This window comes from Grampus griseus (genome assembly GCF_964374135.1).
Source record: "Grampus griseus genome assembly, chromosome: 14".
NCBI classification, from domain to species: Eukaryota; Metazoa; Chordata; class Mammalia; order Artiodactyla; family Delphinidae; genus Grampus; species Grampus griseus.
The window spans coordinates 24648153-24664542 of record NC_139008.1 but is presented as its reverse complement, the minus strand read 5'-3'; positions in this window follow the sequence as shown (position 1 = coordinate 24664542).

Here is a 16390-nt window from a genome sequence, read left to right as displayed (position 1 = left end):
TGTGAGGGCGCGGGTTATCGTTAGCGTACGGGTTAGCATTAGGGGAAGGGTGAGGGTCAGTCTTCGGGGAAGGGTTAGGGTTAGGCTTCAGGCTAGGGTTAGAGTTAGGGGACGGGGACGGTTTAGGGTCAAGGTGAGGGTACGACAACGCTTTAGGTGGAGCATACGTGTGAGGGCGCGGGTTAGCTTTAGCGTACGGTTTAGGATTAGGGGACGGGTGAGGGTCAGGCTTCGGGGAAGGGTTAGGGTTAGGTTTCGGGCTAGGGTTAGGGTTAGGGGACGGGGACGGTTTAGGGTCAAGGTGAGGGTACGACAACGCTTTAGGGGGAGCGTACGTGTGAGGGTGCGGGTTAGCGTTACCGTACGGGTTAGCATTAGACGACGGGTGAGGGTTAGGCTTCGGGGAAGGGTTAGGGTTAGGGTTCCGGCTAGGGTTAGGGTTAGGGGACGGGGACGGTTTAGGGTCCAAGTGAGGGTACGACAATGCTTTAGGGGGAGCGTACGTGTGAGGGCGTGGGTTAGAGTTAGCGTACGGGTTAGGATTAGGGGACCGGTGAGGGTCAGGCTTCGGGGAAGGGTTACGGTTAGCCTTCGGGCTACGGTTAGGGTTAGGGGACGGGGACGGTTTAGGGTCCAGGTGAGGGTACGACAACGCTTTAGGGGGAGTGTACGTGTGAGGGCGCGGGTTATCGTTACCGTACGGGTTAGCATTAGACGATGGGTGAGGGTCAGGCTTCGGGGAACGGTTAGGGTTAGGGTTCGGGCTAGGGTTAGGGTTAGGGGACGGGGACGGTTTAGGGTCCAGTTGAGGGTACGACAATGCTTTAGGGGGAGCGTACGTGTGAGGGCGCGGGTTAGCGTTAGCGTACGGGTTAGGATTAGGGGACCTGTGAGGGTCAGGCTTCGGGGAAGGGTTAGGGTTAGGGTTCGGGCTAGGGTTAGGGTTAGGGGATGGGGACGGTTTAGGGTCCAGGTGAGGGTACGACAACGCTTTAGGGGGAGCGTACGTGTTAGGGCGCGGGTTAGCGTTAGCGTACGGTTTACGATTAGGGGACGGGTGAGGTTCAGGCTTCGGGGAAGGGTTAGGGTTAGGGTTCGGGCTAGGGTTAGGGTTAGGGGACGGGGACGGTTTAGGGTCCAGGTGAGGGTACGACAACGCTTTAGGGGGAGCGTACGTGTGAGGGCGCGGGTTAGCGTTAGCGTACGGGTTAGGATTAGGGGACGGGTGAGGGTCAGGCATCGGGGAAGGGTTAGGGTTAGGGTTCGGGCTAGGGTTACGGTTAGGGGACGGGGACGGTTTAGGGTCCAGGTGAGTGTATGCCAACGCTTTAGGGGAGCGTACGTGTGAGGGCGCGGGTTAGCGTTAGCGTACGTTTTAGGATTAGGGGACGGGTGAGGGTCAGGCTTCGGGGAAGGGTTAGGGTTAGGTTTCGGGCTAGGGTTAGGGTTAGGGGACGGGGACGGTTTAGGGTACAGGTGAGGGTACGACAACGCTTTAGGGGGAGTGTACGTGTGAGGGCGCGGGTTAGCGTTAGCGTACGGGTTAGCATTAGGGGACGGGTGAGGGTCAGGCTTCGGAGAAGGGGGTTAGGCTTCGGGCTAGGGTTAGGGTTAGGGGACGGGGACGGTTTAGGGTCCAGGTGAGAGTACGACAACGCTTTAGGGGGAGCGTACGTGTGAGGGCGCGGGTTAGCGTTAGCGTACGGGTTAGAATTAGGGGACGGGTGAGGGTCAGGCTTCGGGGAAGTGTTACCTTTAGCATTCGGGCTAGGGTTAGGGTTAGGGGAAGGGGACGGTTTAGGTTCCAGGTGAGGGTACGACATCGCTTTAGGGGGAGCGTACGTGTGAGGGCGCGGGTTAGCGTTAGCGTACGGTTTAGCATTAGGGGAAGGGTGAGGGTCAGGCTTCGGAGAAGTGTTAGTGTTAGGCTTCAGGCTAGGGTTAGGGTTAGGGGACGGGGACGGTTTAGGGTCCAGGTGAGGGTATGCCAACGCTTTAGGGGGAGCGTACGTGTGAGGGCGTGGGTTAGCGTTAGCGTACGTTTTAGGATTAGGGGACGGGTGAGGGTCAGGCTTCGCGGAAGGGTTAGGGTTAGGTTTCGGGCTAGGGTTAGGGTTAGGGGACGGGGACGGTTTAGGGTACAGGTGAGCGTACGACAACGCTTTAGGGGGAGTGTACGTGTGAGGGTGCGGGTTAGCGTTAGCGTACGGGTTAGGATTAGGGGACCGGTGAGGGTCAGGCTAAGGGGAAGGGTTACGGTTAGCCTTCGGGCTACGGTTAGGGTTAGGGGACGGGGACGGTTTAGGGTCCAGGTGAGGGTACGACAACGCTTTAGGGGGAGTGTACGTGTGAGGGCGCGGGTTATAGTTACCGTACGGGTTAGCATTAGACGATGGGTGAGGGTCAGGCTTCGGGGAACGTTTAGGGTTAGGGTTCGGGCTAGGGTTAGGGTTAGGGGACGGGGACGGTTTAGGGTCAAGGTGAGGGTACGACAACACTTTCGGGGGAGCGTACGTGTGAGGGCGCGGGTTAGCGTTAGCGTACGGTTTACGATTAGGGGACGGGTGAGGTTCAGGCTTCGGGGAAGTGTTACCTTTAGCATTCGGGCTAGGGTTAGGGTTAGGTGACGGGGACGGTTTAGGTTCCAGGTGAGGGTACGACAACGCTTTAGGGGGAGCGTACGTGTGAGGGCGCGGGTTAGCGTTAGCGTACGGTTTAGCATTAGGGGATGTGTGAGGGTCAGGCTTCGGAGAAGTGTTAGGGTTAGGCTTCAGGCTAGGGTTAGGGTTAGGGGACGGGGACGGTTTAGGGTCCAGGTGAGGGTACGACAACGCTTTAGGGGGAGCGTACGTGTGAGGGCGCGGGTTAGCGTTAGCGTACGGTTTAGGATTAGGGGACGGGTGATGGTCAGGCTTCGGGGAAGAGTTAGGGTTAGGGTTCGGGCTAGAGTTAGGGTTAGGGGACGGGGACGGTTTAGGGTACAGGTGAGGGTACGACAACGATTTAGGGGGAGCGTACGCATGAGGGCGCGGGTTAGCGTTAGCGTACGGGTTAGGATTAGGGGACGGGTGAGGGTCAGGCTTCGGAGAAGTGTTAGGGTTAGGCTTCGGGCTAGGGTTAGGGTTAGGGGACGGGGACGGTTTAGGTTCCAGGTGAGGGTATGACAACGCTTTAGGGGGAGCGTACGTGTGAGGGCGCGGGTTAGCGTTAGCGTACCGGTTAGGATTAGGGGACGGGTGAGGGTCAGGCTTCGGGGAAGGGTTAGGGTTAGGGTTCGGGCTAGGGTTAGGTTTAGGGGACGGGGACGGTTTAGGGTCCAGGTGAGGGTACGACAACGCTTTAGGGGGAGTGTACGTGTGAGGGTGCGGGTTAGCGTTAGCGTACTGGTTAGGATTAGGGGACGGTTGAGGGTCAGGCTTCGGGGAAGGGTTAGGGTTAGGGTTCGGGCTAGGGTTAGGGTTAGGGGACGGGGACGGTTTAGGGTCCAGGTGAGGGTACGACAATGCTTTAGGGGGAGCTTACGTGTGAGGGCGCGGATTAGCGTTAGCGTACGGGTTAGAATTAGGGGACGGGTGAGGGTCAGGCTTTGGGGAAGGGTTACCGTTAGCATTCGGGCTAGGGTTAGGGTTAGGGGACGGGGACGGTTTAGGTTCCAGGTGAGGGTACGACAACGCTTTAGGGGGAGCGTACGTGTGAGGGCGCGAGTTAGAGTTAGCGTACGGTTTAGCATTAGGGGAAGGGTGAGTGTCAGGCTTCGGGGAAGTGTTAGGGTTAGGCTTCAGGCTAGGGTTAGGGTTAGGGGACGGGGACGGTTTAGGGTCCAGGTGAGGGTACGAAAACGCTTTAGGGGGAGCGTACGTGTGAGGGCGTGGGTTAGCGTTAGCGTACGGATTAGGATTAGGGGACGGGTGAGGGTCAGGCTTCGGGGAAGGGTTACCGTTAGCATTCGGGCTAGGGATAGGGTTAGGGGACGGGGACGGTTTAGGTTCCAGGTGAGGGTACGACAACGCTTTAGGGGGAGCGTACGTGTGAGGGCGCGGGTTAGCGTTAGCGTACGGGTTAGCATTAGGGGAAGGGTGAGGGTCAGTCTTCGGGGAAGGGTTAGGGTTAGGCTTCAGGCTAGGGTTAGGGTTAGGGGACGGGGACGGTTTAGGGTCAAGGTGAGGGTACGACAACGCTTTAGGTGGAGCATACGTGTGAGGGCGCGGGTTAGCTTTAGCGTACGGTTTAGGATTAGGGGACGGGTGAGGGTCAGGCTTCGGGGAAGGGTTAGGGTTAGGTTTCGGGCTAGGGTTAGGGTTAGGGGACGGGGACGGTTTAGGGTCAAGGTGAGGGTATGACAACGCTTTAGGGGGAGCGTACGTGTGAGGGTGCGGGTTAGCGTTACCGTACGGGTTAGCATTAGACGACGGGTGAGGGTTAGGCTTCGGGGAAGGGTTAGGGTTAGGGTTCCGGCTAGGGTTAGGGTTAGGGGACGGGGACGGTTTAGGGTCCAAGTGAGGGTACGACAATGCTTTAGGGGGAGCGTACGTGTGAGGGCGTGGGTTAGAGTTAGCGTACGGGTTAGGATTAGGGGACCGGTGAGGGTCAGGCTTCGGGGAAGGGTTACGGTTAGCCTTCGGGCTACGGTTAGGGTTAGGGGACGGGGACGGTTTAGGGTCCAGGTGAGGGTACGACAACGCTTTAGGGGGAGTGTACGTGTGAGGGCGCGGGTTATCGTTACCGTACGGGTTAGCATTAGACGATGGGTGAGGGTCAGGCTTCGGGGAACGGTTAGGGTTAGGGTTCGGGCTAGGGTTAGGGTTAGGGGACGGGGACGGTTTAGGGTCCAGTTGAGGGTACGACAATGCTTTAGGGGGAGCGTACGTGTGAGGGCGCGGGTTAGCGTTAGCGTACGGATTAGGATTAGGGGACCTGTGAGGGTCAGGCTTCGGGGAAGGGTTAGGGTTAGGGTTCGGGCTAGGGTTAGGGTTAGGGGATGGGGACGGTTTAGGGTCCAGGTGAGGGTACGACAACGCTTTAGGGGGAGCGTACGTGTTAGGGCGCGGGTTAGCGTTAGCGTACGGTTTACGATTAGGGGACGGGTGAGGTTCAGGCTTCGGGGAAGGGTTAGGGTTAGGGTTCGGGCTAGGGTTAGGGTTAGGGGACGGGGACGGTTTAGGGTCCAGGTGAGGGTACGACAACGCTTTAGGGGGAGCGTACGTGTGAGGGCGCGGGTTAGCGTTAGCGTACGGGTTAGGATTAGGGGACGGGTGAGGGTCAGGCATCGGGGAAGGGTTAGGGTTAGGGTTCGGGCTAGGGTTACGGTTAGGGGACGGGGACGGTTTAGGGTCCAGGTGAGTGTATGCCAACGCTTTAGGGGGAGCGTACGTGTGAGGGCGCGGGTTCGCGTTAGCGTACGTTTTAGGATTAGGGGACGGGTGAGGGTCAGGCTTCGGGGAAGGGTTAGGGTTAGGTTTCGGGCTAGGGTTAGGGTTAGGGGACGGGGACGGTTTAGGGTACAGGTGAGGGTACGACAACGCTTTAGGGGGAGTGTACGTGTGAGGGCGCGGGTTAGCGTTAGCGTACGGGTTAGGATTAGGGGACGGGTGAGGGTCAGGCTTCGGAGAAGGGGGTTAGGCTTCGGGCTAGGGTTAGGGTTAGGGGACGGGGACGGTTTAGGGTCCAGGTGAGAGTACGACAACGCTTTAGGGGGAGCGTACGTGTGAGGGCGCGGGTTAGCGTTAGCGTACGGGTTAGAATTAGGGGACGGGTGAGGGTCAGGCTTCGGGGAAGTGTTACCTTTAGCATTCGGGCTAGGGTTAGGGTTAGGGGAAGGGGACGGTTTAGGTTCCAGGTGAGGGTACGACATCGCTTTAGGGGGAGCGTACGTGTGAGGGCGCGGGTTAGCGTTAGCGTACGGTTTAGCATTAGGGGAAGGGTGAGGGTCAGGCTTCGGAGAAGTGTTAGTGTTAGGCTTCAGGCTAGGGTTAGGGTTAGGGGACGGGGACGGTTTAGGGTCCAGGTGAGGGTATGCCAACGCTTTAGGGGGAGCGTACGTGTGAGGGCGTGGGTTAGCGTTAGCGTACGTTTTAGGATTAGGGGACGGGTGAGGGTCAGGCTTCGCGGAAGGGTTAGGGTTAGGTTTCGGGCTAGGGTTAGGGTTAGGGGACGGGGACGGTTTAGGGTACAGGTGAGCGTACGACAACGCTTTAGGGGGAGTGTACGTGTGAGGGTGCGGGTTAGCGTTAGCGTACGGGTTAGGATTAGGGGACCGGTGAGGGTCAGGCTAAGGGGAAGGGTTACGGTTAGCCTTCGGGCTACGGTTAGGGTTAGGGGACGGGGACGGTTTAGGGTCCAGGTGAGGGTACGACAACGCTTTAGGGGGAGTGTACGTGTGAGGGCGCGGGTTATAGTTACCGTACGGGTTAGCATTAGACGATGGGTGAGGGTCAGGCTTCGGGGAACGGTTAGGGTTAGGGTTCGGGCTAGGGTTAGGGTTAGGGGACGGGGACGGTTTAGGGTCAAGGTGAGGGTACGACAACACTTTCGGGGGAGCGTACGTGTGAGGGCGCGGGTTAGCGTTAGCGTACGGTTTACGATTAGGGGACGGGTGAGGTTCAGGCTTCGGGGAAGTGTTACCTTTAGCATTCGGGCTAGGGTTAGGGTTAGGTGACGGGGACGGTTTAGGTTCCAGGTGAGGGTACGACAACGCTTTAGGGGGAGCGTACGTGTGAGGGCGCGGGTTAGCGTTAGCGTACGGTTTAGCATTAGGGGATGTGTGAGGGTCAGGCTTCGGAGAAGTGTTAGGGTTAGGCTTCAGGCTAGGGTTAGGGTTAGGGGACGGGGACGGTTTAGGGTCCAGGTGAGGGTACGACAACGCTTTAGGGGGAGCGTACGTGTGAGGGCGCGGGTTAGCGTTAGCGTACGGTTTAGGATTAGGGGACGGGTGATGGTCAGGCTTCGGGGAAGAGTTAGGGTTAGGGTTCGGGCTAGAGTTAGGGTTAGGGGACGGGGACGGTTTAGGGTACAGGTGAGGGTACGACAACGATTTAGGGGGAGCGTACGCATGAGGGCGCGGGTTAGCGTTAGCGTACGGGTTAGGATTAGGGGACGGGTGAGGGTCAGGCTTCGGAGAAGTGTTAGGGTTAGGCTTCGGGCTAGGGTTAGGGTTAGGGGACGGGGACGGTTTAGGTTCCAGGTGAGGGTATGACAACGCTTTAGGGGGAGCGTACGTGTGAGGGCGCGGGTTAGCGTTAGCGTACCGGTTAGGATTAGGGGACGGGTGAGGGTCAGGCTTCGGGGAAGGGTTAGGGTTAGGGTTCGGGCTAGGGTTAGGTTTAGGGGACGGGGACGGTTTAGGGTCCAGGTGAGGGTACGACAACGCTTTAGGGGGAGTGTACGTGTGAGGGTGCGGGTTAGCGTTAGCGTACTGGTTAGGATTAGGGGACGGTTGAGGGTCAGGCTTCGGGGAAGGGTTAGGGTTAGGGTTCGGGCTAGGGTTAGGGTTAGGGGACGGGGACGGTTTAGGGTCCAGGTGAGGGTACGACAATGCTTTAGGGGGAGCTTACGTGTGAGGGCGCGGATTAGCGTTAGCGTACGGGTTAGAATTAGGGGACGGGTGAGGGTCAGGCTTTGGGGAAGGGTTACCGTTAGCATTCGGGCTAGGGTTAGGGTTAGGGGACGGGGACGGTTTAGGTTCCAGGTGAGGGTACGACAACGCTTTAGGGGGAGCGTACGTGTGAGGGCGCGAGTTAGAGTTAGCGTACGGTTTAGCATTAGGGGAAGGGTGAGTGTCAGGCTTCGGGGAAGTGTTAGGGTTAGGCTTCAGGCTAGGGTTAGGGTTAGGGGACGGGGACGGTTTAGGGTCCAGGTGAGGGTACGACAACGCTTTAGGGGGAGCGTACGTGTGAGGGCGTGGGTTAGCGTTAGCGTACGGATTAGGATTAGGGGACGGGTGAGGGTCAGGCTTCGGGGAAGGGTTACCGTTAGCATTCGGGCTAGGGATAGGGTTAGGGGACGGGGACGGTTTAGGTTCCAGGTGTGGGTACGACAACGCTTTAGGGGGAGCGTACGTGTGAGGGCGCGGGTTAGCGTTAGCGTACGGGTTAGCATTAGGGGAAGGGTGAGGGTCAGTCTTCGGGGAAGGGTTAGGGTTAGGCTTCAGGCTAGGGTTAGGGTTAGGGGACGGGGACGGTTTAGGGTCAAGGTGAGGGTACGACAACGGTTTAGGTGGAGCATACGTGTGAGGGCGCGGGTTAGCTTTAGCGTACGGTTTAGGATTAGGGGACGGGTGAGGGTCAGGCTTCGGGGAAGGGTTAGGGTTAGGTTTCGGGCTAGGGTTAGGGTTAGGGGACGGGGACGGTTTAGGGTCAAGGTGAGGGTACGACAACGCTTTAGGGGGAGCGTACGTGTGAGGGTGCGGGTTAGCGTTACCGTACGGGTTAGCATTAGACGACGGGTGAGGGTTAGGCTTCGGGGAAGGGTTAGGGTTAGGGTTCCGGCTAGGGTTAGGGTTAGGGGACGGGGACGGTTTAGGGTCCAAGTGAGGGTACGACAATGCTTTAGGGGGAGCGTACGTGTGAGGGCGTGGGTTAGAGTTAGCGTACGGGTTAGTATTAGGGGACAGGTGAGGGTCAGGCTTCGGGGAAGGGTTACGGTTAGCCTTCGGGCTACGGTTAGGGTTAGGGGACGGGGACGGTTTAGGGTCCAGGTGAGGGTACGACAACGCTTTAGGGGGAGTGTACGTGTGAGGGCGCGGGTTATCGTTACCGTACGGGTTAGCATTAGACGATGGGTGAGGGTCAGGCTTCGGGGAACTGTTAGGGTTAGGGTTCGGGCTAGGGTTAGGGTTAGGGGACGGGGACGGTTTAGGGTCCAGTTGAGGGTACGACAATGCTTTAGGGGGAGCGTACGTGTGAGGGCGCGGGTTAGCGTTAGCGTACGGGTTAGGATTAGGGGACCTGTGAGGGTCAGGCTTCGGGGAAGGGTTAGGGTTAGGGTTCGGGCTAGGGTTAGGGTTAGGGGATGGGGACGGTTTAGGGTCCAGGTGAGGGTACGACAACGCTTTAGGGGGAGCGTACGTGTTAGGGCGCGGGTTAGCGTTAGCGTACGGTTTACGATTAGGGGACGGGTGAGGTTCAGGCTTCGGGGAAGGGTTAGGGTTAGGGTTCGGGCTAGGGTTAGGGTTAGGGGACGGGGACGGTTTAGGGTCCAGGTGAGGGTACGACAACGCTTTAGGGGGAGCGTACGTGTGAGGGCGCGGGTTAGCGTTAGCGTACGGGTTAGGATTAGGGGACGGGTGAGGGTCAGGCATCGGGGAAGGGTTAGGGTTAGGGTTCGGGCTAGGGTTACGGTTAGGGGACGGGGACGGTTTAGGGTCCAGGTGAGTGTATGCCAACGCTTTAGGGGGAGCGTACGTGTGAGGGCGCGGGTTAGCGTTAGCGTACGTTTTAGGATTAGGGGACGGGTGAGGGTCAGGCTTCGGGGAAGGGTTAGGGTTAGGTTTCGGGCTAGGGTTAGGGTTAGGGGACGGGGACGGTTTAGGGTACAGGTGAGGGTACGACAACGCTTTAGGGGGAGTGTACGTGTGAGGGCGCGGGTTAGCGTTAGCGTACGGGTTAGGATTAGGGGACGGGTGAGGGTCAGGCTTCGGAGAAGGGGGTTAGGCTTCGGGCTAGGGTTAGGGTTAGGGGACGGGGACGGTTTAGGGTCCAGGTGAGAGTACGACAACGCTTTAGGGGGAGCGTACGTGTGAGGGCGCGGGTTAGCGTTAGCGTACGGGTTAGAATTAGGGGACGGGTGAGGGTCAGGCTTCGGGGAAGTGTTACCTTTAGCATTCGGGCTAGGGTTAGGGTTAGGGGAAGGGGACGGTTTAGGTTCCAGGTGAGGGTACGACATCGCTTTAGGGGAGCGTACGTGTGAGGGCGCGGGTTAGCGTTAGCGTACGGTTTAGCATTAGGGGAAGGGTGAGGGTCAGGCTTCGGAGAAGTGTTAGTGTTAGGCTTCAGGCTAGGGTTAGGGTTAGGGGACGGGGACGGTTTAGGGTCCAGGTGAGGGTATGCCAACGCTTTAGGGGGAGCGTACGTGTGAGGGCGCGGGTTAGCGTTAGCGTACGGTTTAGGATTAGGGGACGGGTGAGGGTCAGCCTTCGGGGAAGTGTCAGGGTTAGGTTTCGGGCTAGGGTTAGGGTTAGGGGACGGGGACGGTTTAGGGAACAGGTGAGGGTACGACAACGCTTTAGGGGGAGTGTACGTGTGAGGGCGCGGTTTAGCGTTAGCGTACGGGTTAGGATTAGGGGACGGGTGAGAGTCAGGCTTCGGGGAAGGGTTAGGGTTAGGCTTCGGGCTAGGGTTAGGGTTAGGGCACGGGGACGGTTTAGGGTCAAGGTGAGGGTACGACAACGATTTAGGGTGAGCGTACGTGTGAGAGCGTGGGTTAGCGTTAACGTACGGGTTAGGATTAGGGGACGGGTGAGGGTCAGGCCTCGGAGAAGGGTTAGGGTTAGGCTTCGGGCTAGGGTTAGTGTTAGGGGACGGGCACGGTTTAGGGACCAGGTGAGGGTACGACAACGCTTTAGGGGGAGCGTACGTGTGAGGGCGCGGGTTAGCGGTAGCGTACCCGTTAGGATTAGGGGACGGGTGAGTGTCAGGCTTCGGGGAAGGGTTAGGGTTCGGGCTAGGGTTAGGATTAGGGGACGGGGACGGTTTAGGGTCCAGGTGAGGGTACGACAATGCTTTAGGGGGAGCGTACGTGTGAGGGCGCGGATTAGCGTTAGCGTACGGGTTAGAATTAGGGGAGGGGTGAGGGTCAGGCTTCGGGGAAGGGTTACCGTTAGCATTCGGGCTAGGGTTAGGGTTAGGGGACGGGGACGGTTTAGGTTCCAGTTGAGGGTACGACAACGCTTTTGGGGGAGCGTACGTGTGAGGCCGCGGGTTAGCGTTAGCGTACGGTTTAGCATTAGGGGAAGGGTGAGGGTCAGGCTTCGGGGAAGTGTTAGGGTTAGGCTTCAGGCTAGGGTTAGGGTTAGGGGACGGGGACGGTTTAGGGTCCAGGTGAGGGTACGACAACGCTTTAGGGGGAGCGTACGTGTGAGGGCGTGGGTTATCGTTAGCGTACGGGTTAGGATTAGGGGACGGGTGAGGGTCAGGCTTCGGGGAAGTGTTACTGTTAGCGTTCGGGCTAGGGTTAGGGTTAGGGGACGGGGACGGTTTAGGTTCCAGGTGAGGGTACAACAATGCTTTATGGGGAGCGTACGTGTGAGGGCGCGGGTTAGCGTTAGCGTACGGGTTAGCATTAGGGGAAGGGTGAGGGTCAGGCTTCGGGGAAGGGTTAGGGTTAGGCTTCGGGCTAGGGTTAGGGTTAGGGGACGGGGACGGTTTAGTGTCAAGTTGAGGGTATGACAACGCTTTAGGGTGAGCATACGTGTGGGGGCGCGGGTTAGCGTTAGCGTACGGGTTAGGATTAGGGGACGGGTGAGGGTCAGGCTTCGGGGAAGGGTTAGGTTTAGGGTTCGGGCTAGGCTTAGGGTTAGGGGACGGGTACGGTTTAGGTTCCAGGTGAGGGTACGACAACGCTTTAGGGAGAGCGTACGTGTGAGGACGCGGGTTAGGGTTAGCGTGCGGGTTAGGATTACGGGACGGGTGAGGGTCAGGCTTCGGGGAAGTGTTAGGGTTAGGGTTCGATCTAGGGTTAGGGTTAGGGGATGGGGACGGTTTAGGGTCCAGGTGAGGGTACGACAACACTTTAGGTGGAGCGTACGTGTGAGGGTGCGGGTTAGCGTTAGCTTACGGGTTAGGATTAGGGGACAGGTGAGGGTCAGTCTTCGGAGAAGTGTTAGGGTTAGGGTTCGGCCTAGGGTTAGGGTTAGGGGACGGGGACGGTTTAGGGTCCAGGTGAGGGTACGACAACGCTTTAGGGGGAGCGTACGTGTGAGGGCGCGGGTTAGCGTTAGCGTAGGGGTTAGGATTAGGGGACGGGTGAGGGTCAGGCTTCGGGGAAGGGTTAGGATTAGGGTTCGGGCTAGGGTTAGGGTTAGGGGACGGGGACGGATTAGGGTCCAGGTGAGGGTATGCCAACGCTTTAGGGGGAGCGTACGTGTGAGGGCGCGGGTTAGCGTTAGCGTACGGTTTAGGATTAGGGTACGGGAGATGGTCAGGCTTCGGGGAAGATTTAGGGTTAGGGTTCGGGCTAGGGTTAGGGTTAGGGTACGGGGACGGTTTAGGGTACAGGTGAGGGTACGACAACGCTTTAGGGGGAGCGTACGTGTGAGGGCGCGGGTTAGCGTTAGCGTACGGTTTAGCATTAGGGGAAGGGTGAGGGTCAGGCTTCGGGGAATTGTTAGGGTTAGGCTTCGGGCTAGGGTTAGGGTTAGGGGACGGGGACGGTTTAGGGTCCAGGTGAGGGTACGACAACGCTTTAGGGGGAGTGTACGTGTGAGGGCGTGGGTTAGCGTTAGCGTACGGGTTAGGATTAGGGGACGGGTGAGGGTCAGGCTTCGGGGAAGGGTTACCGTTAGCGTTCGGGCTAGGGTTAGGGTTAGGGGACGGGGACGGTTTAGGGTCCAGGTGAGGGTACGACAACGCTTTAGGGGGAGCGTACGTGTGAGGGCGTGGGTTAGCGTTAGCGTACGGGTTAGGATTAGGGGACGGGTGAGGGTCAGGCTTCAGGGAAGTGTTACCGTTAGCGTTCGTGCTAGGGTTAGGGTTAGGGGACGGGGACGGTTTAGGTTCCAGGTGAGGGTACGACAACGCTTTATGGGGAGCGTACGTGTGAGGGCGCGGGTTAGCGTTAGCGTACGGGTTAGCATTAGGGGAAGGGTGAGGGTCAGGCTTCGGGGAAGGGTTAGGGTTAGGGTTCGGGCTAGGGTTAGGGTTAGGGGACGGGGACGGTTTAGGGTCCAGGTGAGGGTACGACAAAGCTTTAGGGGGAGTGTACGTGTGAGGGCGCGGGTTAGCGTTAGCGTACTGGTTAGGATTAGGGGACGGTTGAGGGTCAGGCTTCGGGGAAGGGTTAGGGTTAGGGTTCGGGCTAGGGTTACGGTTAGGGGACGGGGACGGTTTAGGGTCCAGGTGAGGGTATGCCAACGCTTTAGGGGGAGCATACGTGTGAGGGCGCGGGTTAGCGTTAGCGTACGTTTTAGGATTAGGGGACGGGTGAGGGTCAGGCTTCGGGGAAGTGTTAGGGTTAGGTTTCGGGCTAGGGTTAGGGTTAGGGGACGGGGACGGTTTAGGGTACAGGTGAGGGTACGACAACGCTTTAGGGGGAGTGTACGTGTGAGGGCGCGGGTTAGCGTTAGCGTACGGGTTAGGATTAGGGGACGGGTGAGGGTCAGGCTTCGGAGAAGGGGGTTAGGCTTCGGGCTAGGGTTAGGGTTAGGGGACGGGGACGGTTTAGGGTCCAGGTGAGGCTACGACAACGCTTTAGGGGGAGCGTACGTGTGAGGGCGCGGGTTAGCGTTAGCGTACGGGTTAGAATTAGGGGACGGGTGAGGGTCAGGCTTCGGGGAAGTGTTACCTTTAGCATTCGGGCTAGGGTTAGGGTTAGGGGAAGGGGACGGTTTAGGTTCCAGGTGAGGGTACGACAACGCTTTAGGGGGAGCGTACGTGTGAGGGCGCGGGTTAGCGTTAGCGTACGGGTTAGGATTAGGGGACGGGTGAGGGTCAGGCTTCGGGGAAGGGTTATGGTTAGGGTTCGGGCTAGGGTTAGGGTTAGGGGACGGGGACGGTTTAGGGTCCAGGTGAGGGTGTGCGAAAGCTTTAGTGGGAGCGTACGTGTGAGGGCGCAGGTTAGAGTTAGCGTACGGTTTAGGATTAGGGGACGGGTGATGGTCAGGCTTCGCGGAAGAGTTAGGGTTAGGGTTCGGGCTAGAGTTAGGGTTAGGGGACGGGGACGGTTTAGGGTACAGGTGAGGGTACGACAACGCTTTAGGGGGAGCGTACCTGTGAGGGCGCGGCTTAGCGTTAGCGTACGGGTTAGGATTAGGGGACGGGTGAGGGTCAGGCTTCGGGGAAGTGTCAGGGTTAGGGTTCGGGCTAGGGTTAGGGTTAGGGGACGGGGACGGTTTAGGTTCCAGGTGAGGGTACGACAACGCTTTAGGGGGAGCGTACGTGTGAGGGCGCGGGTTAGCGTTAGCGTACGGGTTAGCATTAGGGGAAGGGTGAGGGTCAGGCTTCGGGGAAGGGTTAGGGTTAGGCTTCGGGCTAGGGTTAGGGTTAGGGGACGGGGACGGTTTAGGGTCAAGTTGAGGGTACGACAACGCTATAGGGTGAGCATACGTGTGGGGGCGCGGGTTAGCGTTAGCGTACGGGTTAGGATTAGGGGACGGGTGAGGGTCAGGCTTCGGGGAAGGGTTAGGTTTAGGGTTCGGGCTAGGGTTAGGGTTAGGGGACGGGGACGGTTAGGTTCCAGGTGAGGCTACGACAACGCTTTAGGGGGAGCGTACGTGTGAGGACGCGGGTTAGGGTTAGCGTGCGGTTTAGGATTACGGGACGGGTGAGGGTCAGGCTTCGGGGAAGTGTTAGGGTTAGGGTTCGATCTAGGGTTAGGATTAGGGGATGGGGACGGTTTAGGGTCCAGGTGAGGGTACGAAAACGCTTTAGGGGGAGCGTACGTGTGAGGGCGCGTGTTAGCGTTAGCGTACGGGTTAGGATTAGGGGACGGGTGAGGGTCAGGCTTCGGGGAAGGGTTATGGTTAGGGTTCGGGCTAGGGTTAGGGTTAGGGGACGGGGACGGTTTAGCGTCCAGGTGAGGGTGTGCGAAAGCTTTAGTGGGAGCGTACGTGTGAGGGCGCAGGTTAGCGTTAGCGTACGGTTTAGGATTAGGGGACGGGTGATGGTCAGGCTTCGCGGAAGAGTTAGGGTTAGGGTTCGGGCTAGAGTTAGGGTTAGGGGACGGGGACGGTTTAGGGTACAGGTGAGGGTACGACAACGCTTTAGGGGGAGCGTACCTGTGAGGGCGCGGATTAGCGTTAGCGTACGGGTTAGGATTAGGGGACGGGTGAGGGTCAGGCTTCGGGGAAGTGTTAGGGTTAGGATTCGGGCTAGGGTTAGGGTTAGGGGACGGGGACGGTTTAGGTTCCAGGTGAGGGTACGACAACGCTTTAGGGGGAGCGTACGTGTGAGGGCGCGGGTTAGCGTTAGTGTACGGGTTAGCATTAGGGGAAGGGTGAGGGTCAGCCTTCGGGGAAGGGTTAGGGTTAGGCTTCGGGCTAGGGTTAGGGTTAGGGGACGGGGACGGTTTAGGGTCAAGGTGAGGGTACGACAACGATTTAGGGGGAGCTTACGTGTGAGGGCGTGGGTTAGCGTTAACGTACGGGTTAGGATTAGGGGACGGGTGAGGGTCAGGCCTCGGAGAAGGGTTAGGGTTAGGGTTCGGGCTAGGGTTAGGGTTAGGGGACGGGGACGGTTTAGGGACCAGGTGAGGGTACGACAACGCTTTAGGGGGAGCGTACGTGTGAGGGCGCGGGTTAGCGGTAGCGTACCGGTTAGGATTAGGGGACGGGTGAGGGTCAGGCTTCGGGGAAGTGTTAGGGTTCGGGCTAGGGTTAGGGTTAGGGGACGGGGACGGTTTAGGGTCCAGGTGAGGGTACGACAATGCTCTATGGGGAGCGTACGTGTGAGGGCGCGGATTAGCGTTAGCGTACGGGTTTAAATTAGGGGACAGGTGAGGGTCAGGCTTCGTGGAAGGGTTACCGTTAGCATTCGGGCTAGGGTTAGGGTTAGGGGACGGGGACGGTTTCGGGTCCAGGTGAGGGTACGACAACGCTTTAGGGGGAGCGTACGTGTGAGGACGCGGGTTAGGGTTAGCGTGCGGGTTAGGATTACGGGACGGGTGAGGGTCAGGCTTCGGGGAAGTGTTAGGGTTAGGGTTCGATCTAGGGTTAGGGTTAGGTGATGGGGACGGTTTAGGGTCCAGGTGAGGGTACGAAAACGCTTTAGGGGGAGCGTACGTGTGAGGGCGCGTGTTAGCGTTAGCGTACTGGTTAGGATTAGGGGACGGGTGAGGGTCAGGCTTCGGGGAAGGGTTAGGGTTCGGGCTAGGTTTAGGGTTAGGGGACGGGGACGTTTTAGGGTCCAGGTGAGGGTACGACAATGCTTTATGGGGAGCGTACGTGTGAGGGCGCGGATTAGCGTTAGCGTACGGGTTAGAATTAGGGGACAGGTGAGGGTCAGGCTTCGGGGAAGGGTTACCGTTAGCATTCGGGCTAGGGTTAGGGTTAGGGGACGGGGACGGTTTAGGGTCCAGGTGAGGGTACGACAACGCTTTTGGGGGAGCGTACGTGTGAGGCCGCGGGTTAGCGTTAGCGTACGGTTTAGCATTAGGGGAGGGGTGAGGGTCAGGCTTCGGGGAAGTGTTAGGGTTAGGCTTCAGGCTAGGGTTAGGGTTAGGGGACGGGGACGGTTTAGGGTCC